Here is a 27,920-nt window from a genome sequence, read left to right as displayed (position 1 = left end):
GCTCGAACTAATGAACCATGAGATCATGACCTGAGCCGAAGTCAAACGCTTAACCAACTGAGCCACCCAGGTGCCCCTAGTATGAATGTTTTTGTACAAATGAATAGACATGGGACATTGGTTAAGTATCCAACTCTTGATCTCAGCTCAGGTCTTGACCTCAGGGTTGTGAGTTCAAGCCCCACATTGGCTGCATGCTGAGTGTGGAACCTTCTTAATGAAACACACACACACACACACCAGAAGAACATATACACAAACATACATTGCATTAGACCTTTCTCATTTGATTCTAAATGTCAGAAGACTGATTTGAACTTTCTTAAATAAAATAAGGGAATTTATTAAAAGCATATTTGATTTTCTCATGTAATAAAAAACCAAAGACAAGTCATGAGTCTAGGCGTTATGGACTTGTAGAACCAGATATTCATCATTCTCTCCCTCTCTCTGTCTTCTTTCTCTATTTCTCTACCCCTTTTTTCTAATTTTTATCTGCACATCAGTTTCACTCTTTCATATCACAGAGATGTCTGAATTCTCTTTAGATTACCTGCTACTATTAGTTCATGTCATGGCTTCCAACAATTCTGTCTCCCGTGGAAGATACACCAGAGAGAGGCCAGTCTTCTTTTTCTAAATCCTGCACTTTTCTAAAAAGTACTGGTGAAGAATTCTGAAAATCTCAACTAAATGAAGTTTTTACCCACTGATCATTAGTTGCATACAAGGAGGTATTGTCAAGCCATACAGTCATGGGCGTTGAGACCCCGTTATTTAGTTTCAAGGTGATTCCAGAAGAACATGCATCATGACTCTAGCAGCTACTTCAAAGAATTTTATATCTTTATACATTAATTTATACATTATATAATTTATATAACTTCTACATTATATCTATATGTAAATCTATATCTGTGTTTGTATATGTATAAATATATGAAATAAAATGGAAGGAAAGAAGGGGAATGGTGGGAAAAAAGCATGAAAGATGGGGAAATTTGCTTTTACTTACTATCCTTATGACTATTTGGATATTAAGGATATTTTTTGATGTGGCCACATAGCTCCTGATAAATTATTTGATGGCTGCCAAAAAAAAAAAAAAAAAAAAAAAGTTAGTGTGTGCTTAGAGTGTTTCTGGTTGCTTTAATAGACATAAGTCTCCAACATAATGGGGAAAAGATCCATTTTAATTCAATTAGGCCACGTTTGAAATGTGTGTGGTGGGTGTAGTCAAATTCTAGCAGATCTGTTCAAGAGCAATCAGCAAGGGGAAGGAAAACTATAATGGGAAAAAGGAGTTTACTATCAGGGGAAGTCAAAGCAATAGCCAATTAGCAAGTTTATGGTAGATGATATTCATGTATCAGAAGGACAGCTGTTAAATCAATATTTGTTATTCTCAGAGCTGAACTGAAAAACTTCAATATCACTTATGTTTTTATCTGTTCACATTTGATGTAAGATAGTATTTTATCAAATTTCCTTTCCAAATTTCCTTTTAAAGTTTGAAAATGACAACATTAGGTGACTGAGTTCTTACTCCTCTAAGATTCGGTACTGTTCCCACATGACTTACAGCAACCATGCCTGTAACTGAAAGGACGGGCCTACGCCGGCCGACTCCATCTTGTTCTGTGTCCTTTACCTTGACCACGCCTCCTCCCCTTGAGTAACCTCCCACTCACCGTTCAAACTTCCCGATCAAAACACGCCCTGTGACCTGCGTAACAGGACTCCGACCCTTCCCCAGCCAATCGGCCAAGGCCACGACCCTTCCCCAGCCAATTGGCTGAGGCCACAGCCATTACCTCACCAACTGCCCCTAGACCCCAAAAAAAAAACCTTTGTGCTTTTGAAACTCGCTCTCTCTCCCCGGTATCTCACTGCTGCATCGGTGCAGGTAGGGGATTGAGCTCGAGCTAGCTCGAATAAAGGCTCTTTTCTTTTGCATCGGACTCGGCTCCCTGGTGGTCTTTGGGGATCATGAATACTGGGCATAACATTTGGGGGCTCGCCCGGGATCCCCAAGACCCCCGAGGGACCCCCGACCCGGAGAGCCTGACTGGCCACGGTTAGTGTCTGTTCGTTCCCACATGACTTACAGCAACCATGCCTGTAACCAATACATCTCAGTGCTGATTAAAACTGACATGAATAAAGTGACAATTTCATTTCCCTTTCTCATAGTTTTATATATTGTATTTGATTCAGTTCCTTTTTAAAGTTTTTACCTTTACTTTAAAATATACCATGATGCTGTGAAGTTATGTTATGTAAAGTGTATTTGTGAGGTATGCACAAAGAAACATTTGATTATATAATTTACTTCCTTTTATTATAGTGGTCTCTTGAACTTAATAGCAAGTTAACAGCACCTGATAAGTATAGCTTTCAACAAATAAAATAATATAATATGAAAATTACTGATTTTTTCATTTTCCATTTAGAAAAAACAAACTACAAAATAGGATATAAAATACATGAAATACAGCAATTTTCTTAAAGCAAACTACATCTATAAATGGGAAATTATAGAGATATATTCAAACTTTGTAGCACACTATTGATGGGGTTTTGGGGTAATGGTGACGTGGTCTGGAGCTGATGGCCAAGGAAGAATTCTTGAAGAAGTCTTTGGTGCAAAAAGGTGATTTTATTAAAGCACAGGGACAGGACCCAGGGGCAGGAAGAGCTGCCCTGGGGTCGTAATGAGTAACTGATTATATATCCTCAGGTTGGGAAGGGGTTAGGGATAGAGTAAGTCTCTAAGGAACTTTGGAAGCAAGGTTTCCAGGACCTTGAGAGTTTAGGTGTTGTTAGGAAAACGCCATTTACTACCGTTCAGTAAAACCTGTCTTGAGACTTTTTCAGATGTATATCAGGGGGCCATAAGCTTGGAGTATGATTGCCAGCATATCTTGGAGCAGCTGAGATAAAGGAACTTTACAAAGAAATTTTTATATGTTAAAGTAGACTTACAGGATCCTCAAGGTTGGAATTAAGCTAAGATTCCCTTTTGCCCGTAGCAAAGTGTCATCCTCGAGGCAGCTGAGCTCCTAGAGGGAGGTCATTCTGCTGGTTTCTAGGACTTGTAGGCAGTAAGGGAATTTAATTTTTTATTTGCCTTAGTTTCCTACATTGCCATGGCAAGTACTTAAATCTCTTTCCTTAACTCCTACTCTTGGGTTAGCCAAGGAGTGTCTCTCTTAGCCAGGAGTGTCCAAGGAATATCACATATATCCCACCTGGTGGGGGAGGGGAGGGGAGGTTGCTGTTAGCCTGTACTTTGCCCTCAACTTTCCCCACTGTCCCTTATCATTATGGCATATTAAGCACAAAGGTAAAATAAAATTTTGTCTATTTCTGAATAGTACATATTATTTTATTGGGGACTATTTTGCAATTTACACAGAGATAGTATTGTTTTATCCTGAAGAAAAATAAGAAAGCATAATTAGAACTATTGGTTGAGTGACAAACATAAAACAAACAAACAAAAAAAACCCAATAGAATAAGACTATAAACTAGACTGAATTAAAATCTTAAGAAGATAATTTGTAGGTTTAAATAAAAGAACAAAAAAAATAGTTAATAAAATTATGCGGTTTTGGAGTGATGGTAGAGTTCTGAGCCAACAGCCAAGAAAGAATTCTTGAAGACGTCTTTTGTGCAAAAAGGTGATTTTATTAAAGTGCAGGGACAGGACCCCTGGGCAGAAAGCGCTACACTGGGGTTGTGAAGTGTGACTGCTTATATACTGTGGAGTTGGGGGAGGCAAAGTCAAGAGGAGGTTTCTTAAAGGGGTTTCCACCTGCTAAGGAAGAATCACAAATTACTGAGGTTTAGCTATTGTCAAGCTAAGGTTGTTTTCCCCTCTAGCAAAGCATTATCCTTAAGACAGTAGGAAGTTCTTGGAGATTAGGCTATTAATAAGATAGCCCTTTTCTTACAAAATTACTAAGATATTTGTAAACTGATGGAAACTCTATCAGTTTAACCATTTGTTTTCCATCCTTTCCTTTTTCTTGGGCAGACATGAGAGCCTGAGGAATGTCACACATGTCCCACCTGGGACAGGGACAAGGGATGGGGTGTGGTGGGGATGGAGGATATGCTAGCTTGTGTTTTGCCCTCAGCTTGGTTTATGGTCCCTCATCAAAAAACACATAAAAAAAAAAAAAAAAAAAAAAAAAGAGGAAGAAAAGAACATGTCTTCAAGAAATTATTTATTTTTTCTTTTTGGATAATTCAATGTGAAAAGATGTGAAAAATCAAAACAAATTCAATATGGTCACCATATAGTTCATTCATCAACAAATATTTTTAGCATATACTACCTATTCCTGGGATAAGAGTCCTAGAGTTGGAGGTATTATAAGGTTGCATAAAAAGTCGAGGTTAGATAGTACCCTGTATGAGAATACAATGTGAATGCACAAATAGGATGAGTTGATTTGACATATGCAAATTTAATATAAGAAAGTATGATTATATAGTACTCTGCAGCTGTATCCAACTGGCCCAGAACAAGGAGGTACAAAACAGATATTTAAATTGAACTGGCTTTGCAAGTAAGAGGTAAAGGAGTTGAAGGTGACTGCAGGAATTTGATGCATAAAATAAATGCATATGATTTATTCTGGAAAGGAGGGAAATGTTCTTGAAAAAAGTAAAAGCATGCTAGGATTAATGGATTTTAAGTCTTGATGGAATTGAAGGATTGTTCAAATTGTAGAGAGAGTGAGCTGGAAAGATGGACAGTGTGGGTTGGAGATTTTGATGCTTAAACCAAAAAAAAAAAGAAAAAGAAAGAAAGAAAGAAAAAAAATCTCCAACCAAGATTAAATTCTTTTTATATAATGTGAGTTTTTTTTAAAGACACCAGTGTAGATAACAGCACAGCTCTCCATATTTATAGAAACGCATGTCAAAGCATATGTTCTAGCCATGGAGGGCCAAGAGCATGAAGAATAACATGCTTATGTCATTGTCAAAGGTGCTGAGAAGCTTTACATGCTCATCCAGGAGAATCTTCAGCAGCAGAGGTGTTGCTGATAATGACAAATATCTTAAATATATTCTGTTTGTTATGGAACTCTTAACAGCCACGATAGTAATAATCTTTTGTGTAGAATAAAATACAATGCAGTTCAAAGTTATATTTTCCATTCAGAAAGCCTTTTACTTTTGGTGAAGGGTTTACATTTTATAGTAAATACATATTCTTAAATTTAAAATTCAGGCAGGGTGAACAAAAAATAAAAAGATTCCTCTGACTCCATTATACATCCTGATGTAAATCTTCTTAAAAGTGTCCTGTGTATGCTGATGGAATATTCAGAAAATCATTTAAGTTAGCAAAAATTAAATTCCTAAACAAATTTTTAAAACAAAGAACAATTACAGTTAAAACAATAAAAATGAGCCGATCTGTTTTAGAAATGTTATACTATGACACTCACTGATTATAAAAAATAAGGTGTGATAGTAAATAAATGCATCTTGAAAAATGTTTTATGGTATAGAGATTAATCCTTCTAATTAATTTCACTACCATACTGTTTCTGTGCCTGAAGAAAAGGTGGAGTGGGGGCAGTTTTTATTTCTGAGAGCATTTTCTTCATTATTAAATATTTTCAAACACTAATAATCTTATTTTGAGAAATTCTATCTAAAGACAATAGCTTTTGTTTCTTCTACAAATGGAGTTTTATTGAACGACAAAGTGAGATGATTTGTCCGTACAAGATGTTTCCCTAAACACCTTGAATATACCATCAAACTTTCAAGTACACCAAATTTTAACTTGTAAATTATTTGAGAAGCTTTTTTATATGCACACTGTAATCTAGGAAAATGCATACACCGAGGGGAGACCATATCCTCCAACAAATACATCCTTGTGTTTCATATAAATTATAATTTTCTTTCCTATGCAAGCAACTTTGAATTTCTATTTTCAGCCTGCTTGCTAAGTAAGTCTCCTGCTATATATAAATTTGAGGTATCATTACATTAAAGGAGTTACCAGGAAGAACTATTGAGAGAAAGAAAAAACAGACAAATCACCTTCAGCATACACAAGCTATGTAATTAAATAAACATCCACATGGACAGAGATACAAACTATTCCATTGAAAAGAAAATAATGATTCCTCAATGATAAAACAAACAAACCTAAAGAAATACTCAGAGAGAAGGGACCTTTTACAACTTCTATCCCACTGCCACACCAGTTCCATTACTGCTTCAGTAACTTCCTACTACCATGTTATGGAGGGAAGATTCAAGGCAAAGGGCCCTACAACTTGTACCTCTACACTTTTTCTGCTAGAACACATATGACCACATTTGCTTCATGTTGACATAATTGGATGGAGACCTGAATAATTTTCTTTTATTTGAGTCTCTTAGAGATTCTGGGGTGTAAAGATACATACCCATCTAGATGAGAGGTAATAGTAGTTAAAAACTTGGTCTCAGCAATTATGTCTGAGAAAACTTTCCTCTTCTACATATTACATTTCTGGCCTTGGGTAACCCATTAATTCCCTTGGTCCCCTTGTATTCCTCTGAAAAATGGGCATAACATTTGTCTATGTCATTAGGATTATTTCAAATATTTCTTAAAAATAACTCACAGGGGCGCCTGGGTGGCTCAGTCGGTTGAGCATCCGACTTCGGCTCAGGTCACGATCTCGCGGTCTGTGAGTTCGAGCCCCGCGTCAGGCTCTGGGCTGATGGCTCAGAGCCTGGAGCCTGCTTCCAATTCTGTGTCTCCCTCTCTCTCTGCCCCTCCCCCGTTCATTCTCTGTCTCTCTCTGTCTCAAAAATAAATAAATGTTAAAAAATAAAAAAATAAAAAAATAAAAAAAAATAACTCACAGAACTTTGCACAATGCTGAATAATGAGCACCCACCGGAAGTCATCTTTTATTATTATTCAGGATTTTATATTCTTATAGATCCTCTTCACAGGTACATTCTTCCTAATCTTTAGCCAAAATCTATGGTTCCCTTTATCAGTGAAATAGCAATCACGTTTGATATTGACCCAAAGAATTCCCCAAGTTCCAAAGGCTCTGTGATAAGAACTTGTCTCAAAGTGATCCATGAAAAGTGTTATGTTTTAAAAATTGTGGTTATTTTTTTACCATAGGATTTACTTTGACTTCCACCCCATTGTGCACAATTTATTATTTATTCTTCTCATTTATACTTCTCATTTCTAATGCACTAATTATATTTTTCCTACTTCTTGATTATTACTTGTCAAACTTTCTAGAATAAGAATTCCACGAGGTCAGAAGTCTGCCTTTTTGTTCTTTTATTCACTGATTTACCTTTTGTATTCACTGGTGTATCTCAACAGGTACTTAATAAATATTTTGTTTGAAATAACTAATGAGTCCAAGGGAAGTTTGATTACTGAAGACCAGGATGGAATAGGAGTGCAATTCAAACATTATAGTTACTGAATTATTCACTCTTTACTTCAGGCTTAATTTTCCCCTGAATATAATTTATACATAATTTTGAATTTATTTTTTTATTTAAATTCAAGTTAGCACACAGTGTAATCTTGGCTTCAGGAGTAGAACCAAGTGATTCATCTCCTACGTATGACACCCAGTGTTCATCCCAACAAGTGCCCTCCTTAATGCCCATAACCCGTTTAACCCATCCCCCTACCTACCTTGCCTGCAGTAACCCTCAGTTTGTTCTCTGTATTTAAGAGTCTCTTATGGTTTGCCTCCCTCTCTGTTTTTATCTTATAGTTTGTCTTTGTAGTTCATTCTATTACTCAAATAAGCATTTTCTATGAATATAATAAGATATAGAAGTGAGTAAATAATAGATAAGACCAAGACAGGACCTTCTCCTGGTATTATACCAAGAATGCTCTACGAGATCTTATCAGCCACAGACTGTGTCAATAAAAGTAATGGCAAGTTATAATCAAAAGTCCATGACAGAAATGATTAAAATGCAATTATTTAGGAATTCACTCCTATAATCTGCGAAAACACTTGTATCTGCCAGTCTTCACAATCAGACTACGTACCTCTCATAGTACAAAGTATACATCACACTTTTAAATTTTATGGTGCCTTTTTGGTAGTCAAGGAATTGATATAACATGTTTTAAAGAACTAATTTTCATTATTAATCAGGAGTTCTAGCTAGCTCTGTTAGTTACTTACTGTGTGACTTCTTTGAAATTAGGATGACAAAAATGCTAAGCCTTGTTTTAGTGAAATGCAGGAGAGAATTGAGGTAATTAAGAACTAGAACAGTGAAATCAAACAAAACTAAAACTGCATCTCAGTTATGTAACTCACTGCGGGAGTCATGTTTAGACAGTTTTACTCATCCATTGATGGGCTTAATTTCTTCCAAAATAGATGAAGAGGGTGCCTACTTCATGGGATTCCTACAAAGACTAAATGAAATAGTGGATATAGAGCATATGACCCAGTGTCAAGGTCTTAATGTGCAAACACACACACGCACACACACTCCCTCTCCCTCTCCCTCTCTCTCTCTCTCTCTCTCTCTCTCTCTCTCTCTCTCTCTCTCTTTCTCTCTCTCTCTTTAGGAATTTTTAAGTTACAAATTTAATGTGTTTGTAAGGCTAAGTTAAATAAGATAGCATGTGTCAGTTTCCAGTGTACAGGAAGTCTTTAGCAAATGACAATATGAAATTCATATGAAATAGTCTACATTAAATAATACATACAACAATAAAGAGTAGATGGGAAGGGGAAAGAAGGAGAAGAGGAGGAAAGGGGTTAGTGGACAAGGAAGAAAGTGAAGAGATGGAGGAAAAGAAGAGTAGAGAGAAAAAGGGTTCATTAGAACACATCAAAGATATGAAAAATGTCAATTTAACATCAAACCTTATCTTAATTTTATTTTGCTGACTTTTATATTTTTCCCTCTTTATCACCTTTTGAATATTTGCAGGCCAGTGTATTCAATTAATGGTATTCCTCTGCCATTGTGTCCTCTGAGGAACCCGCACTTTGATACAAATAGGGTAGGAAATCATAAAATCAAAGTCAAAACATAAATCCTAATGAAATGCAGAAGTAAAACTTGTTATATTTTGGTACCTCACTTATCAAAACAGGACTAGAAACCCTTGGATCATGCAGCTATAGCATGGATATTTAAATATGCGAAGTCAAATGCACAAGGAATGGTGGCAACATGCATAGTGTCCTACAAGTCATCTAACTTTTAAGCCTGTATATATGTATGTGTATAGATATAGATATAGATATAGATATAGACATACATATACATATACATATAGATACAGATTATAGATATAGATATAGATATATGCAGATATATAGATATAGATGCAGATTATAGATATAGATAGATATAGATATAGAGATAGATACAGATGATACAGATATAGATATAGATCCAGATTATAGATAGATAATAGATACAGATATAGAGATAGATAGATACAGATATAGATATAGATAGATGATATAGATAGATATAGGTATATAGATATGGGTATGACTATGTCCAGAGTTTTGAGTTGTCCTTACTGCTTGCTGACAGGAATATGGAAAAATATATCTACTCCATTTTCCTTGAAGTAGAAATATGTACTTGTTTTATTATAGAGAAGGATTGCCGATTTTCTCATATTGCCGTAACTGGAAGTCCCTCTTTTTACTTTTTTCTCTTAAACTCTTTTTTATTCCACTTTTGTATTTTCTATCACTAGTTGAATAATCATTTTCAGTGATATAAAATAATTTAGGTTAAAAAAATAAAATGTGACTATATTCAAAGCATTCTAATTATCTATTGGCGTGTAACAAACCATCCCAAAATTTTGTGTCATAAAATGATAATTGTATTATCATCGTGGGTTATCTGTGTCAGAAATTTGGACAGGATACAGCAGAGATGGCTTTTCTCTGATTCTAATGTCTGTGGTCTCAGCTGGTAAGTCTCCGATAGCAGAGGGGGAATTTTAATGGCTGTTGTCCAGAATCATCTGTAGATTTCTTCACTCACATGTCTGATCCCTGGACTGGGGATACTTGAAGGCTATACTTAGCTGAAACTATTAACTGGAAAGACTACATGTGGTCCTTTCTTGTGGCTTATACTTTTTCACAATATGGAAGCCTCAGAGATTTTATTTGTTCTAATTAATTTTTCTATTGAGATATAATAGATATAATATTGTATTAGTTTTAGTTATACAATATGATTTGATATATGTATATATTGTGAAATGATTGCCACCATAGGTTTAGTTAACATCCATCACCACACATAACTAAATTTTTTTCTTGTAATGAGAACTTTAAAGATCTACTCTCTTAGCAACCTTCAAGTGTACAATAGAGTATTTTTAATTATAGTTACCATGTTGTATATTAAATCCTCATGATTTATTTTATAACTGTAGGTTAAGAAGGTCATTAAGTTTCAATGAGATAATAAGGGTGGGCTCTAATCTGATAAGATTACTTTTCTTTTAAGAAGAGCAAAGGGCACCAAAGATCTCACTTGCACACGCTGAAGAAAGTCCATGAGGACACAATGAAAAGGTCACCTTCCACAAGCCAGGAAGAAAGGTGTCACCAGAAACCAACACTGCCAGAACTTTGATCTTGGGCTTCCAGTCTCCAGAACTATGAGAAAATAAATTTATATTTTTTAGGCCACCCAGTCTGTGGTATTGTTTGAGCAGCCCCAAATACAGTAGAAAGGTATTGGGACATTTTAAGCAGAGAAGTGACAGATTTACATTTTAAAGTGATCACTGTGTCATATGGAAAATTGGAGAATGGAAGCAGAGAAAAATGTAAGGGTGTTGAAAATGATAAGAATATAAATTGGGTCAGTCATTTTGGAAGGCAGCTTGGCAGTGTATATAAAATGTTTATAAGTGCATAACATTTGATGAATAAATTCCATTTTTAATCTCATTACAGATGGAGTAACACAATTACCACAGATATTTATGCCAAGATGTTCATTGCAGCATTATTTATAATACTGCAAAATTGGGTCTAAGTACAATTATGTAAAACCAACCATGGTATAACTATAGGATACAACAAAACACAGAAATTGAAAATAATTATATGTATATATATATATATATATATATATATATATATGTGATTTTTATATTATTCAGTATACATATGTGCATTTATATATAAATATATATGAATATATGTTTTTTTCCAAGCAAGTGTGTATATACTTGTATACACCCAAATGTAAACACACACACACCCCCACACACACTGAATTTTCTTGTGAATAGAAATCTTCTCAGAGTATACATAAAATAGGGTTAGCAGTTGTTACCTATGGGTGGTGGAAATGGTGAGGTGGGTAAGTACGGTGAGTCCAGAAAGTGATTATTGCTTTTCCCTTAATACACTTCTGTACTGTTTAATTTCTTATGAGCATGTATTTCCATTAAATAAATGATCTATTTTAAACCAATAAACTATTACAATTATATATCAACCTTTTCTGCAAAGTTAGTGTCCTTAAAAATCTGGTTTTATGTGCATTGACTACATAATGAGTTGATTTCAATTTTGCTTTGTACAAAAATAATAACATTATATTTTAGAGACATTTGTTAGCTAGAGAACTGTTACATAGAAATGCTTGAATACATATTGAATATGCTTTTAAATTGACAATGCAATTGGCAAAGCAGATGGAATGCATCACATTATTTTCAGTAGATTAAAAAAAGACTATATAGTTACTTTTCATCATAGGACTTTAAGTAGGATGCCTGTGTGCCTAACTGCATCATTAATACTACCTGTGATCTTCATTAGGGACTTTTTGTACTGCTTTATCATCTTAAATAGAACCTATTTCTTAAAAAAGACAACTGTGTTTAAGACAATAAAATTTCTATCACATATTTGGAGCAATATATCCAGTGTTATTGAAATAGATCTGTTTCATCCTTAAACTACTCTTAAACTATTACCATGTTGTGCCACTTTATCAATTTAATAATCGGAATTGATTAATTGCTCATAAATCTTCATTTGTTGTCATCTATAATATGGCGTCAGTATTCTCATCTTTAAGTCATGTGGTGTGAGTTGCCATTAATTTAAAATAAAATATTTTCAAATCATTATATTGTTCTCCTGATTCACATCTACTCTCATCTGCTTTATGATGGCATGTTTTTGTACACTTTTTTGTTCATTCTTTTGTTTAATCTCCTCTTTTGTATTGCCACAATTTATATACCCTAACTTATGTGAGTATAGTAAATCTCCAGCCAACTTCAGTAAGTTTCTATGAGCCATCTGTGCAGTAAAGTACATTTGCCATATGGTATTATGCTGTGTTCATATTTTATCTGATTTTTTTTTCTGGCTACCGAACATTTGTTAACATTTGATTGTAAATTATATAGACCAGACATTGTTTTGTTTTGTTTTATATCTTTATCATCCTGGTGGGAGATAGTGTAATTGGATGTTTAAGAGCTCCTTAAGGATGGGAACACATATCCCCTTATTCTGCCTTTCTTCCTAAGATACTGTATTACCTCAAAATCATAGTATTCTTCATAGTTATTTTGACATAGATTGGCAAGTTGTTAAACCATCTTCTTTTTTTGGCACTCATGCGTTGAAGTATATTAAGAAACATAATTATCGTCGGGGCACCTAGCTGGCTCAGTAGGTTAAAGAGCGACTCTTGATTTCAGCTTGTGTCATGATCTCAAAGTTGGTGAGTTTGAGCCCTACATTGGGCTTTGTGCTCACAGCGTGGAGCCTGCTTCAGATCCTCTATCTCCCTGTCTCTGCCCCTCCCCCACTTGTGTGCATGTGCATACGCACATGCTCCCTCCCTCTCTCTCTCTCTCTCTGTCTCTCTCTCTGTCTCTCTCAAATAATAAATGTTAAAAATTTTTAAAAAAGAAACATAATTATTGTCTATATCCAATCAAACTCCATCTATATACACATTGACAGTAGACTTTAATATACATAAAATGCACCCATCCAATTTGTCCAGTTATCCACTCTCTGCCCATTTGGTTAAATGGTTAGCCATTTAATATAAGGACAGGTAAACTAAGTTTTCTAAAATCAAGACTGAAAGAAGACCTCTGTTGTTTATTACACTGTTCCAAGGAACCTTGGGAGAATCCCTTAAGGAAACATAAAACTAGAGGATATAATGCACCCACTTAATTAAAATGATGATTACAGGCATCTTTCCTGCCCACAGTGGTATGAAACTAGAAAAATCAATTATAAGAAAAAAATCTAGAAAGAATACAAATATACGGACACTAAACAACATGCTACTAAACAAAGAATCAGTCAATCAAGAAATCAAAGAGGAAATTCAGAAGTACATGGAGACAAATGAAATGAAAATACAATGGTCCAAAATCATTGAGATGCAGCAAAAGAAGTTCTAAAAAGGAAGTTTATAGCAATACGGGCCTACATGAAGAAACAAGAAAACAATCTTAAATAAACAACCTAACTGTACACATTTAAGAAACTAGAAAAAGAGGAGCAAACAAAGCCCAAAAGTAGTAGAAGGGAAATAATAAAGATTAAAACAGAAATAATATAGAGACTAAAAAATAAAAAAAAAAAAACATTAAAAAGATTAATGAAACCAGGAGCTGATTCCTTGAAAAGATAATCAAAATTGATAAACCTTTAGCTAGAAACATCAACATAAAAAAAGATAGGATTTAAAATCAGAAAGGAAGGAGGAAAAATAATACCCAACACCAAAGAAATACAAAGGATCATAAGAGAGTATTATGAAAAATTCTATGCCAACAAATTGGACAATCTAGAAAAAATGGATAATTCCTAGAAACATATGGCCTATCCAAACTAAAGCAGGAGGAAATAGAAAATTAAATTGGAGCAGATCACTTACCAGCAGTGAAATTGAATCAATAATCGAAAAACTGCCAGCAAACAAAAGCCCAGGACCAGAGGGCTTCATAAGCGAATTCTGCCAAACATTTAAAGAAGAGTTAATACCTATTCTTCTCAAACTATTACAAAAAGTAGAAAAGGAAGGAACACCTCCAAATTCATTCTAAGAGGCCAGCATTACCTTGATATCAAAAACAGATAAAGGTTCCACTAAAAAGAGAACTATAGACCAGTATCTCTGATAAACAGATACAAAAATCCTCAACAGAATATTAGTAAACTGAATTCAACATTACATTAAAAGAAATGATTTACCATAATCAAGTATGATTTATTCTAGGGGTGCAAGAGTGGTTAAAAATTCACAAATTAATCAACATGATATGTCATATCAGCAAAAGAAAGGATAAAAACCACATGATCATCTCAATAGATGCAGAAAAAGCATTTAACAAAGTACAAATCCATTCATAATAAAAACTCTCAACAAGGTGGCTTTAGAGGGAATATACCTCAACATAATAAAGGCCATATATGAAAAACCCTCAACTAACATGCAATTTCGTGGCAAAAAACTGAGAGCTCTTCCTCTAAGATCAGGAACAAGATAAGGATGCCCATTCTCATAACTTATATTCAACATAGCACTCAAAGTCCTAGCTACTGCAGTCAGAAAAAAAAGAAAGAAATAGAAAAGGCGTCCAAATCAGTAGTGAAGTAAAACTTTCACTTTGCAGATGACACGATACTATATATGGAAAACCCTTAAGGCTCTACCAAACAGCTATTAGAACTGATAATTCAGTAAGGTTGCAGGATGCAAAATTAATATACAGAAATCTGTTGTATGTTTGTATGCTAGTAATGAAATAGAAGGAAGAGAATTTAAGAAAACAACCCCATTTACAACTGCAACAAAAAGAATAAAATACCTAGGAATACACTTAACCAAGGAGTTGAAAGACTTATACTGAAAACTCTAAAACATTCATGAAAGAAATTGAAGGAGACACAAAAAATGAAAAGATACTCCATACTCATGAGTTGGAAGAATTAATATTGTTAAAATATCCATTCCACCCGAAGTGATCTACAAAATCAGTTCAATCCCTATCAAAGCACCAACAGTATTTTTCACAGAACCAGGGCAAATAATCCTAAAAATTGTGTGGAACCACAAAACCCTCAATAGCTAAAGCAACCTGGGGAAAAAAGACCAAAGCTGGAGGTTTTGTTTTCAAGATAACAGATTTCAAGATAACACTAGTAAACTGTAGTAATCAATATAGCATGATACTGGCAGAAAAATATACATATAGGTCAATAAAACAGAATAGATAGCCCATAAATAAACTCATGCTCATATGGTCAACTATGACTAAGGAGGCAAGAATATGCAATGAGAAAAAGTCTCTTCAACAAATGGCATTGAAAAGTCTGGACATACATGTAAAAGAATGAAAATGGACCACTTTCTAACACCATGCACAAAAATAAACTCAAAATTGATTAAAGATCTAAATGGATTAAAGATCTAAATGAAACCATAAAAATCAGCCATACCAATATTTTCTAGATATGTCTTCTGAGGTAAGGAAAACAAAAATAAGGTATCAGGACTATACTAAAATAAAGGCCTTTGCATAGTGATGGAAATACTCAACAAATGACAAGGCAACCTACTGAATGGGAAAGATACTTGCAAGTGATATATCCTACTAGTAATTAATATCCAACTAATACAACTAATAAACCAAACTAATACAACTCAACACCATAAACCAAAATATCCAGTTAAAAAATGGACAGAGTACCTGAATAGACATTTTTCCAAATAAGATATACAGATGGCCAACAAACACATGAAAAGAGACGCAGTTTCACTAGTCATCAAGAAATGCACATTAATACCTCAATGAGATATAACTTTACATCTGTCAGAATGGCTAGAATCAAAAAGACAAGAAATAACAAGTGTTGACAAGTGTGGTGGGTATATAAATTGTACTACTGAGGAAATATAAATTGGTGCAGTCATGTGCAAAATAGTATAGAGGTTCCTCAAAAAATTAAAAATAGAAATGCCATATGATCCCATAATTCCACTACTATTTACCCCCCCTCCATGGAAAAAATATATAATATATATAATGGAACATTACTCTGCCATAGAAAAGAATGTGATCTTGCCAGTTGTAATGACATTGATGGAGCTGGAGAGTATTATACTAAGTGAAATTAGTCAGAGAAAGGAAAATGCCATATGCTTTCACTTTTATGTGAAATCTAAAAGAAAACAAATAAAAAATAAACAGATCATAAATACAGAATATAAACTGGTGATTGCCAGAGAGGAGGTTGGTGGGCATGGGTGGATGATATAGATAAAGTGGATTAACAGGTACACACTTCCACTTATAAAACAAACTCACAGAGATGAAAGTACAGCATAGGGAACATAGTCAGAATTATTATAATAACATCTTAAGACAGATGGTGATTACGCTTATCATGGTGAGTGCTGAATAATGTACAGAATTATTTAATTATTATGTTGTACACTATAAAATAACACTCTATGTTAATTAAACTTCACACTGTGTGTGTATATATATGTATATGTAATGTTATGAAATATTAAAAAATCATTATAGGTATTGTCTATGCCAAATATATGCTAATTTTAGGTTGTGATCATTTTCTCTTACTAATTGATATTCCAAATATTTTAAGCTCCCATTCGTTATAATGATTTATCAGGTATTATAACAATCTTTGCATACCAAGTCTGTATTAAATGAAATAAATCAGGGTGAAGCTGGGACGCCCCTAAGGTTTGTCTTGGGCACTCACATATCTTCCTGTGATTAACCATTTGGCATTATTGGATATAGATTCTGATATGTTATCTACTTCAATTTCCTTGGCATTTTTGTCCTTTATGCTTCTGTCTATAACTTTGCCCTGTGACTATTTTATTCCTAGGTCACAGAACTCTTTCCATAGCAAATAATTAGATACGATCATTCGCATCTTAGAAACCTAGGCAACATACACCTTCCGAGGTGAGGTCTTCTGAGTGAGGTCTTTCTAGGTAACAATGGAAAGCACAGAGAAAAAAAAATCATTCATCCATTTAGTTTTATTTCCTACCATAAACTAAGCATTTATTTTACTTTTTCTAAATAAAATTAACAATTTATGGTGAAAATATGAAAATTTGTACAGTTATTTGATTTAAAACTTTTAGAAAATGAGATACAATTTTTAAAAAGTATATAAAACATTCTTAAACTTACCGAGGAAGCCCCTGATGATCTTCTTTTTTGTCTTTTCTTATATACTGCTGCCTAAAAATAAAATTTTCCTAATCAAAATTACATCAGAATAATATATGTTTACCATGTACTTCCATGACTTTAGGTAAAACAATTTAGAAAACTTACATTGAATGATGAAAATTGTTCTAATGATTTATTTCAGTATGTTTATTGTAAAAACTTGGAAACAACAGAAAATAAAGTAGGGAAATTGAGCTAAATCTTGTTAAAGTCAATCACTTGTTTTCTCATTTTCCCTTGATTTTCTATCTTTTCAATATACTGGAGTACCGATTTATATACAATAATGTATTTTTCCACTTATTAAAAAGTCAGCTTTATCCCATTTCTTAAACTTAACTATGAATTCTGGTAGCTATATAGTAATCTGTTTAAGAAATATATGTAATTTACTTAAGTAACTCATGGATAAGCTCATTTTTTTCACTATTTTCCCATTACATTTAAAAATATAATGAAAAATAGTTTCCATGTATTTTTGCTTATAGTTCATATTCTTGTATTAGAAATTATAAATGGAAGTAGAATTATTGGGACAATATGATATAAATGGTTATGATTTCTTGATATATGTTACCATAATGCTTCAAAGAAGACTTTTATAAAATCCATATAAAATCCAAAATTATTGATAATTTTCTTTGTGATTTTCCCTAGACATTAATTTAGAGAATATTTCCCAATCACATAGATTTTCCTTCACCTCAGATGTAGTCTAATATTTCGTGGGCATCTATTTGTGTTTGTGAATGGGAACAATTCAAAATAATGCTTCTTTGATGTAAAAAAAATATCAATTACTCAGGGAATATTTATATAAGCTAACCTTTTCCTTTTGACTAAGTATTTTATTTTTTTAATATTAAAGTTATTTTTTGAAAAAAGCTTTATTGTAATATAACTCACATACCATACAATGGTTTTGAGTATATTTATACTGTTGTACAACCAACACCACAATCAACAAAACATTTTCACTACCCCAACAAGAAACCACATACTGTTCAGCAGTCGCTTTTTATTTCCCCCTCAACTAGTTCTTGGTAACCACTAACCTATTCCTGTCACTGTAGATTGACCTATTCAGTATATTTCATATAATAGGATTCAGACATTATGTTGTCTTTTTGACTGGCTTCTTTAACTTACCAGAATATTTTGAAGGGCCGTCTATGTTGTAGCATGTATCAGTATGTCATTAGTTTTTATTGTCTTACTTCATTGTATGAATATACCACATTTTATCTATTCATCAGTTGATGACCATTCAGCTGTTTTTACTTTTTGGTTACTAGTGTAATGCTTCTATGGACATTCCTGTACAACTTTTTGGGAGGAAATATGCTTTTATTTTTCTTGAGACATACCTATGAGTAGAACTTTGAAGGGTCATATGGTAGGTAACTCTATTTTTAACATTTTAGAGAGGCATTAGACAGTTTTTCAAAGTGGTTGCACCATTCTTCCTTTCCACAAATACCGTATGAAGTTTCTAATTTCTCTGTGTTTATGCCAATACCTGTTATTATTATTATTATTATTATTATTATCACCATTATCCTAGTGGTTGTGAAGTTGTTTGGCTTTGATTTGCATTTTCTTACTGGTAAATAAAGTTATTTTAAAAGTTTATGTTCTATTTCTAGGATATTGATTCTGCTACATTTAAATGCATACATATATTTTTGATTATTGTTCTATAATATGTTTTAACATTATTTCCAGTTTTCAGTACAGCCTTTATTTTTCAAAGCTTTTTTGTGTATATGTTCTTGTTTCTTAATTATTCCAGATTAAGATTAGAACTATTTTTTATGGTTCAAAAACACAAGTGCCAATTCTACTTTGGAGTATTTATCCAAAAGAAATGAAAGCAAAAACTCAAACAGATAATTGTACATTCATGTTTGTAGCAACATTATTCACAATAGCCACTAGATGGAAACAACCCAAGTGTCCATCAACAGATGAATATATTAAAAAATGGAATATAGTTTAAAAAATAAAATATTATTCAGCTGTAAAAAGGAAGGAAATTCTGACACATGGAAGGACTTTGAAGCATTATGATAAGTTGAATAAGCTAATCACAAAAGGACACATGTTGAATGATTTCACTTATATGAAGTTCCCAGAGTAGTCAAAATCAGAGACAAAAAATACAATGGTAGTCTCTAGGGACTCGGAGGAAGGGAGAATGGGCAGATACTATTTAATGAGAGTTTCAGTTGGAGAATTTGTAAAGGTTCTGGAGGTGAATGGTGGTGATAGTAACAGAACAATGTGAATGGACTTAATACATAAGAATTTACACTTAAAAATGGTTAAAGCAGTACATTTTTTGCTATGTATATTTTACCACAATAATTTGTAAAAAAAAAAAAAAAAACAACAACAACTAATAAAAGCACAGTTGGAAATTTCAATAGAATTTCATGAAAAAAATTAATTTGAGAAAAAATGTTGCTATTTTGTAAAATTTAGTTTTCATACTATGGAAAATTTTATCTCACTTGACATTAAATTTTACTTTAGTTTTGTTAGTGAATTTTTAAGTAGTGTTCCCAATATGTCTCTTATTAAGCTTATTCTGATCTCCTTTACATTTATATTACTAATCTAAATAATAGTTTAAAATATGGCTTCTCATGGTCTCTTGGCAGTGTAAGTAATGCTTCTTGTCTGACTACTCATTAATCCCTATAACTTAAACTTATATACCTTGAGTTTTCCTGAAGCTTGTTTATTCAAAACATTTCTTAATGGTATATAGTCATCCATTGTTAGTTAAAACAAGAAATCTTGGGAATAATGTGCCTATATTTAAATGTTAATTAAAACATAGCCATGGCATTTACTCACCACTACTTTGAAGTAAAGCAAAGGCTATCTTTCTGAGCATGGATCTGCCTATTTGAGTTCTGCATAGTTTCTTACCTAAATTGTAATCCATCACATATTTTTTGATTGTGGTTGTTGAAAACCATCCAGCCATAGTGACAAGAATCATTCTAAATTTAGGCTCATTAACCTCAAGTCAGTCCTTCATGCTGCACATGAGTCCTATAACATTCACTCTGTCACTCTCCCAAATAACTGCATCTCTCTGTCTTCCAACATCCAATATTTCTTTCCCATCCATGCTCCCAAGTGGTGTCTGTACTTTCTCTTTCATGGAAACATAAAACAAAAGAGAAATCTTTTGTGTTTCTACTACCACATCTACCAATCTTTTTCCTTAAAGCTCATGCCTTCATCTTCCCTTCTGTTCCTATAGAATGGGTGATCTCTCTTTTCCCCAGAGATGGAGCTTTTCACATGTGCACCAGAACTCTCTTGCTTAATTGAGAACATCTTTTCAGCAATTTTCCCTAGTCTCACTCTAAGCATCTACTTCCTTTCCATTGGATTATTGCTATAAGCATATGAACTAGTTGTTATTTCTCTTATTTCACAAATAGCTGTCTTTGACCTCATATTCTTCTGCAATTAGCAGCACTTTTTTTTTTAATTGGTTCCTGTTTAGAGAACACAAGCAGGCAAAACAAAACAAAACTTTGAATGAGTTTTATAATCCAGTTTTCAATCCAGAGCCACCTATTACCCTGCTTTATATGTGTGGTAAATTCCTTTTAATTACCATAGTCCACATCAGTTTTTTAAAATTTAAATGACTATTGAAGGGAAAAGGCTCATTTTTCTACAAAAAGGCATCTTTTTTGTCTTCTTAAAATTTATTAATGGAAAGATATGATCATGTAACTGATACCTAAAAACAAGTCTTTTTCATTTTTTCATTATTTTGTCCATAGCAGGTAACTTCTACTTAAAATTTAAAAAATATTTTGTTTAATGTAGGTCTTAAATTCTTCTTGAGGGTCGGCGTCTTAACTTTTTCATTCTCACATTTGGAGCTTTCCCTGGCAAAATAGGACTTTTTTTAAGGTTGGGGGGCAATTTCAGGGGGTAGGAGATAATGATAGTAAAGTGTTGAAAACTTTTTGAGGCATATGTTAACAGATCAAAAAAAAATCTCAGTTCAGCTATCTGGATATTTACTCTATATGGTGGGATTTTCAATTGATGTGATAAAATAAAGATCTCTCTCTGTCTCCGCGCCACCCCCCCCCCCCCCCGTCTCTCTCCTGTCTTTCTCTCTGTCTCTCTCCCTCTGTCTTTTTCATCCTGTAATAAATAGTCCATGATAATTCTCTTGCTAATCCCATGGTTTTGACCTACTAACTAGGCAGTATACTGGAAAAAAGGAATAATAATATGTAGACGTGTGAGAACTGAAGCCCAAAAGACACATCTGGTCATCAGAAGGGAATGTAATGTGCCAACAGCAAATAGTAACACTTACATGATACCATCTGCTATAGTGGAAATAATGGAGGACAGAAAAGAGCTAATTTGAAATAAGTGACATATAAGTGGGTTGCTCACCCAAATAGAGTAGGGTAGGGATGTCATTCTCCCGTTTGATTCAGTTTAATATGTGGGCAGTACATTGATGATCTGAATGATGTCTGCCACTCTTCAAATTCCAGAGCATTTCAAGTGATAAGCATCTCAAGATAAATCAAATCTTTGGAAGAAGCAACTATGCTAATTAGTATGAGCCAAGAAAATCAGGGTTTTACAATAATAAATTTATCTAGACTTTGAATATATCGATCATTTGATTAAGTAATGTTTAATAAATATGGAGTAAACAATTAATAATCTTTTCTAAGATGTTCACCATCATCAAAAGTGCTATCCATTTTCTCTGGATGTCAATTGTTGGCAGAATTTTTCTGACTTACACAAAATTTGTGACAGTAGGGAATTTTTTTTTTTTCCTGAAAATTGTCTGAGTGTTGGCTTATGCCCATTTTGACTCAGTCTAGTGGTTTCAATTTTTTTTTTTAAGTGAGATAAAACATGCGGAAGTTGAGGTTGGTTAACAGACACTCCTAAGTGACTTAACAGGAAAACGGATCATTGAGTACCTTGGAAGGAGAATAAAGTTTGAAGCATTGCCTTCTTGAACATTCTATTGACAGTTCCTCCAGTGAAAAATTTTATTTTGAGCTTAAGATCAGCGAAAAATATCTGGTTCTGCAACAGTATTAGTGAGGCTTCAATATTTTTGAGCTATAAGAGTCAATAAAGGTGTCAGAGGATTGCACAGATTTTTGAGTCCAGCAACAGAAATTATAGGAGACCCTTTGGCATTGTAACAGTAGTCACTGACATTGATTTAGCACTGGCTGCAGCTTCTTACATGTACATAATTGTATGTGTTAACAACTCATAACACTTTTCTAGAGCCCTAATAGTAGGGCTCTCACAATAAGAATATGGGAACTAAATAGATTATTTTTCTCTGCTATTTGCAGTAACTACTCCTTCCTGTCTTCTTGCTTTGTATGATAAAATTGCCTTGATATCATTCCATTATTTGATATGATATGATAATGAGTCAATTAGAGTCAAGTTAAGTGCATGTATTATGCCATGATTCATGCAAGTTAGCAAAAAACAAGCACCCTAACTATTTCATCCCTAAGACAGTTTAGCGTCAATTTATTTTTAGGGAAGATACTGATATGTAAACTTGGACATTGTCTAAAATTATACATGATTATTATTTCTTCTTCTTCTTCTTCTTCTTCTTCTTCTTCTTCTTCTTCTTCTTCTCTTCTTCTTCTTCTCTTCTTCTTCTTCTTCTTCTTCTCCTTCTTCTTCTTCTTCTCCTTCTTCTTCTTCTTTTTTGCATTTCTCTGTAGTGCAATGTGTAGCCCAGAGTTGAAGCATTTTGAATATGTTTAGACTAATCTTCTTTGCTTTTTATTTGATATAAATTCATTTAAATGTGTTATTCATTTGGCCTTTCTTATGCTAGTGTGTTGGGGATTATTTTCTCAATACCTATTTTAATAAGGCTTATATTGTTATTCACAGATGTGGGAACATCATGTCTTTGAGACACTGTATTGCTCAAGGGATCTAAAATGCTATAAAGGCAGTTATGTTTTTCTGATATATTAAGGTTTAGATTTGGTGAACATATGTAAAGGCACATGAAACTACTGTAATAACATACAGGCAGATGCTAGAAAATGCTCACACATACATCAGAGGCTGGAGAAAATTGATTTGTAACATTTTTGAACTGAGAATAATTTTAGAGGTAGGTCCCAATTTTGAGCTTGCATATATGTGACCATCAATGGCAACTTTTCAAAGTAGTAATTTTGTCCTTTTTTTTCTTCTGTTGGTGTGTCTGGCAACAATCTTTCTGAAGCTTTTTATAGTTTCTAAAAATACATCTTGAGATTCTCAAAATACATGAAAGCAAATTCCCAGCCAGTTCTTCACTTGAGCATATTTGCAATGGTGGTATGATTCTAAAAATAATATTTATGTTTAATGTATCCTGCTTTGAGATTTGTATAAGAGGTTTTATAGCTTTGTGAGTTGTTAGCATATATGATTATATAAATTTGAAAAGCTGAATCCAATGCTAAATAAATGTCAGTGTGGTTGTAAGGGAAAATGTAATCATTTACATCAGCTACCAAATCTAAACATTGTATAAATATGGTAAAATCGCTAAGAATACTCCTGATAAAGAAGAGTGAATTTTGCAGCTATAGATTTGGCAGAGGGTGAAATAAAGGACCAAACTAACTTTCACAGACTTGTGAAGCTTTGACAGTCTCAAGATGTCACCTTGTGAGTGTAGACAAAATTAAACCCAAATGAAACTTGAAAAATAATGCAATACTTTCACACACTTTTCAAAGAATAAAGTGCATCACAGTTTCTTCTGATGCCACATGCTTCCATGTGTAACACTGGCCTGGTCATTTTTCATTTCCTCATTTCTATTGATTCCTTTTCATGGTGAAATTTTTCCTCTTCAATCTTAAAGTTGATATTAAAGAAGTAGAACTCATTGCTATCCCTGAAAAAAATAAGGCAACATAAATTGTTGTTTAACCTAAAAATTGGCCTGTTCATTCTATTCTCCATGCCAAAAAAAAAAAATAAATAAATTCTTTTGTTACAGTTGTTGATGATGTTTTGTTTCATTTTTACTTGTTTATTCTGCAGCAGTATTTCATAAGCTTGGAACTATTTACATGTGGAGCCAAATAATTATTGTAGCAGGCAGTCTCATGCATCGTAGGATGTGCAGCGGCATCCCTGGTCTTTACTCAATAAATGACAGTCCCACACAGTGTGACAATAAAAAAAAAAAAATGTCTCCATACATTGCCAAATATCACCCTGTAGGTGTTGAGAACCAATGATGTACAGGCTAGTTTGAGAATTTGGTGACTCTAATATTAGAAATATAAAGGGAATACACAATATTTTATTTTATAATAAAAGATACAGTTTTGAAAATAAGGAAATCAGCATGATACATAATGTCCATGTGTTCCAAACAAATAATTGGCAATTAACTTACTAAGCAGAGAAGTGGTTATTGGGACAATGAGATATTTGAAATACAGATTTTCCTGGCACAGCAAATATGTTAGGCTTTGTTTCTTTCCATCTCAAGGGAAAATGGTGGGGTGATTTACCTTACCTCATAATTCTTTTGTCCATTTATGGTTTGTTGCTGCCTCACCTTAGCTGCTTAATATTCTTCAATTTTCATAATATATATATTCAGTATAGTATGTTATTATAGTAGGCTATTGATGGATACATGCATATCAGAAAATTAAGTCATCTTTGTATCTAAGACTTAATTGTTAACTTTGAGGTATTGTATTATGTAAAACAGTTCATACTGTATGTTAGTTTAATAAGATATTAATATATAATAATAGTATTTAATATATAGTAATATATAATATAAACTATACCTTATACTATATTCCATACAGTATGTAACAATTGACATATATAACAATATTAATATATGTTAATATTGTTAAAATATTAAACACTGTTAAAAAATCTACATTCCTATCTTGACAATCACAGAGAATTAATTGATTTTATCTATTGAAAGACAGGAATTAATAAAGCCATGCTTCCATGACAACAATGAATCCCCTTTGCCCTAACAGTTGCAGTTTTAATTATAGCTTACAGGTTCCTAGTAATAACTAGTAAATAACTATTTACTTACTAGTTTCTATACTGAATGTTTTTTCTTGGTGCCTGAGCTCCAGTCTACAAAACTGAATGTCAGGCTACACATTAAACCTGAATTTATCACCTTGATACTATACCTTGACAATTAACATCAGAAAGAGTGACATTAAATCAAACCATATGAATGGTTTCTAATATGGAGTTCTCCACGAATATAGCATTATTATTGATATTTCAATATTTTTTGTAGTTTCCATTCAGCAATAATAAAAAATGCGTTATAATATGATTTTATTTTTTATTACAAATTTTTTAAAATATTTATTTATTTTTGAGAGACAAAGACAGAGCATGAGCAGGGGAAGGCAGAGAGAGAGGAAGACACAGAATCCGAAACAGGCTCCAGGCTCTGAGCTGTCAGCACAGAGCTGGATGCAGGGCTTGAACTCATGAACCCCGAGATCATGACCTGAGGCAAAGTCAGACCTTAACTGACTAAAGGTGCCAGGCACCCCAATGATTTTAATATTATATACTTCAGACTATCAAGCTTTAACAATATTTAGAGAAACTTATTAAGGTAAAAAAAACTATACTTGGGTAAAATGTGTCTTTGCAATGACTTCTGGTCTATGTGTCCATTTTTGGTGACTGGCCTTCTTCTGTTTTCTCCCATGTCATCCCATCACTTAGGATGTCTCTGCTTTGTTCCAGGTATTATGTTGCACAGCTCATGTCCTGAGTTTGCATGAGTAAACACTAGGTGGGCTTACATTCGTATCTCCTGCCTCCCATGGTTCACTGTTAGTGTTCCCATACTAGATTCAAGATTCAACAATAGTATGCCCCAAGTAACGTTGGCTATGTTCCAAATCATCTCACCTCATCACATCACCTGTAAGCTGGTTAGTGCCACTTCGACTTGAGGATGGGGAAACCAAGGTGTAGAGTGTTTTGAGTCACCTGCTCGTACGTAAACAGCCATTTCCTCTGTGCCTTTCACAGTTTGACTCACACATCTGATAAACTCATCTCTTCTAATGATGGTCATGCATTAGCCATCATTCCCGTTTTGATAGGAATATTTTTAAATGAATCTTTTTAAAATACTGTGACTTAGATTTTGTTTAACCAAAGAGGAAGAAAATAGTGCTAATTTCAGATCAGATATGAAGGGCTCTGTGGCTGTAGAGAGATAAAGGAAAGATATTTTAAATCACAAATCACAAATCTCTTCTAGGTTATGATAAAAGATGCATTTATATGGCATGATGCTAATGGCAGTTTAACTCATAAGGATGTTTGCAGTGGTTTAAAGCAAAGTTTATGAAATTACAATTAGAATAGTATATTCTTGGGGGGAAAAACTTGTGATTTTCTAATCCTTGATAGGCCAGGTCAACTATGAACTATATATAAGGCCTAGTTAAAAATTAAAAGTCCATTTTGCCCTTGACTTTTTTTTTGTAGAACACAGCCCTTAGAAGTACATTATAAAGTATGTATTGATATGAGAAATGTAATAAGGCCTCTACCTAGAAAGTGACTTGTCTAGGTCTATTATTCAGATAGTAAGAAAGCATTTTGTTTAGAATACAAAAAGAAAAAAAATGAGTTTTCAAGTCTTTCTCTTAGAAATGAATAAAATATTGATGCCCCTTCAAAAGGGTTGTAGTGAAAATGTTCACCTTATACATTGTTAATTTTATGAAATCAGTGCAGGTTGTTTGGAGAATTACAGATTTTTATAGAATATTTCTTAATAGAATTCTGAAATTTATCAAGTCACAATACAAGTTATGGAATTAGGAGCCTTGTTCAATGATTATTCTTTAGGAAACAAAAGCCCCAAAGCAAATGGATAAAGAGTAAAAAAGTCTATATTCAGGGGCATAATAATCATCATGTCAATTATGAAGTTTTGGTGGTAAATAATTTTTAAAATACATTTGAATGTACTTTTCAATTATTTTTGTCTGCATATATTAATGACATTAAGCATAGATTACTGAAAAAGAGACCAAAACATTCTTTAAGGGTAGTAGATATTATAAACTGGATGGAAGAAGAAAGTGAAAAAATTGTATTAGAAAGAACAGAAGTTCTCCAATTCCCATAATTTCCACATAAGCTACTGCAAGTCATAATCTTTTGTAAGGTCTTACAGAGAAATACAAAATGGAAATAGCCAATTTCACTTCACGGAGTTAGTGTGCAAATAAATTCTACAATGGCAATGATAGCACAGCCTGTAAGAAAGCAGCCTTAAACACGAATCCAATAAATTCCATTCTGGCGAGGTTTTTGAACATTAGAGACAAAAATGTGTCAAAGAATTCAAAGACTTCTGTGCAATGTTATGACTTTCCAAGTATTAGCTGAACAATTGGCAGTTCTCAATTTACAAATGTTTTTTTTTTTCCTTTGAAAACAAAAATCAGGTGCTATAAAACTTTATTTTCCCAAAGGTGCATTCACAGAAATACAGAACTGGGCATAGGGAAAGATAAT

The sequence above is a fragment of the Panthera uncia genome, chromosome B4, assembly GCF_023721935.1.
Source record: "Panthera uncia isolate 11264 chromosome B4, Puncia_PCG_1.0, whole genome shotgun sequence".
NCBI lineage: Eukaryota > Metazoa > Chordata > Mammalia > Carnivora > Felidae > Panthera > Panthera uncia.
Note: the sequence above shows the minus strand (reverse complement) of the source record.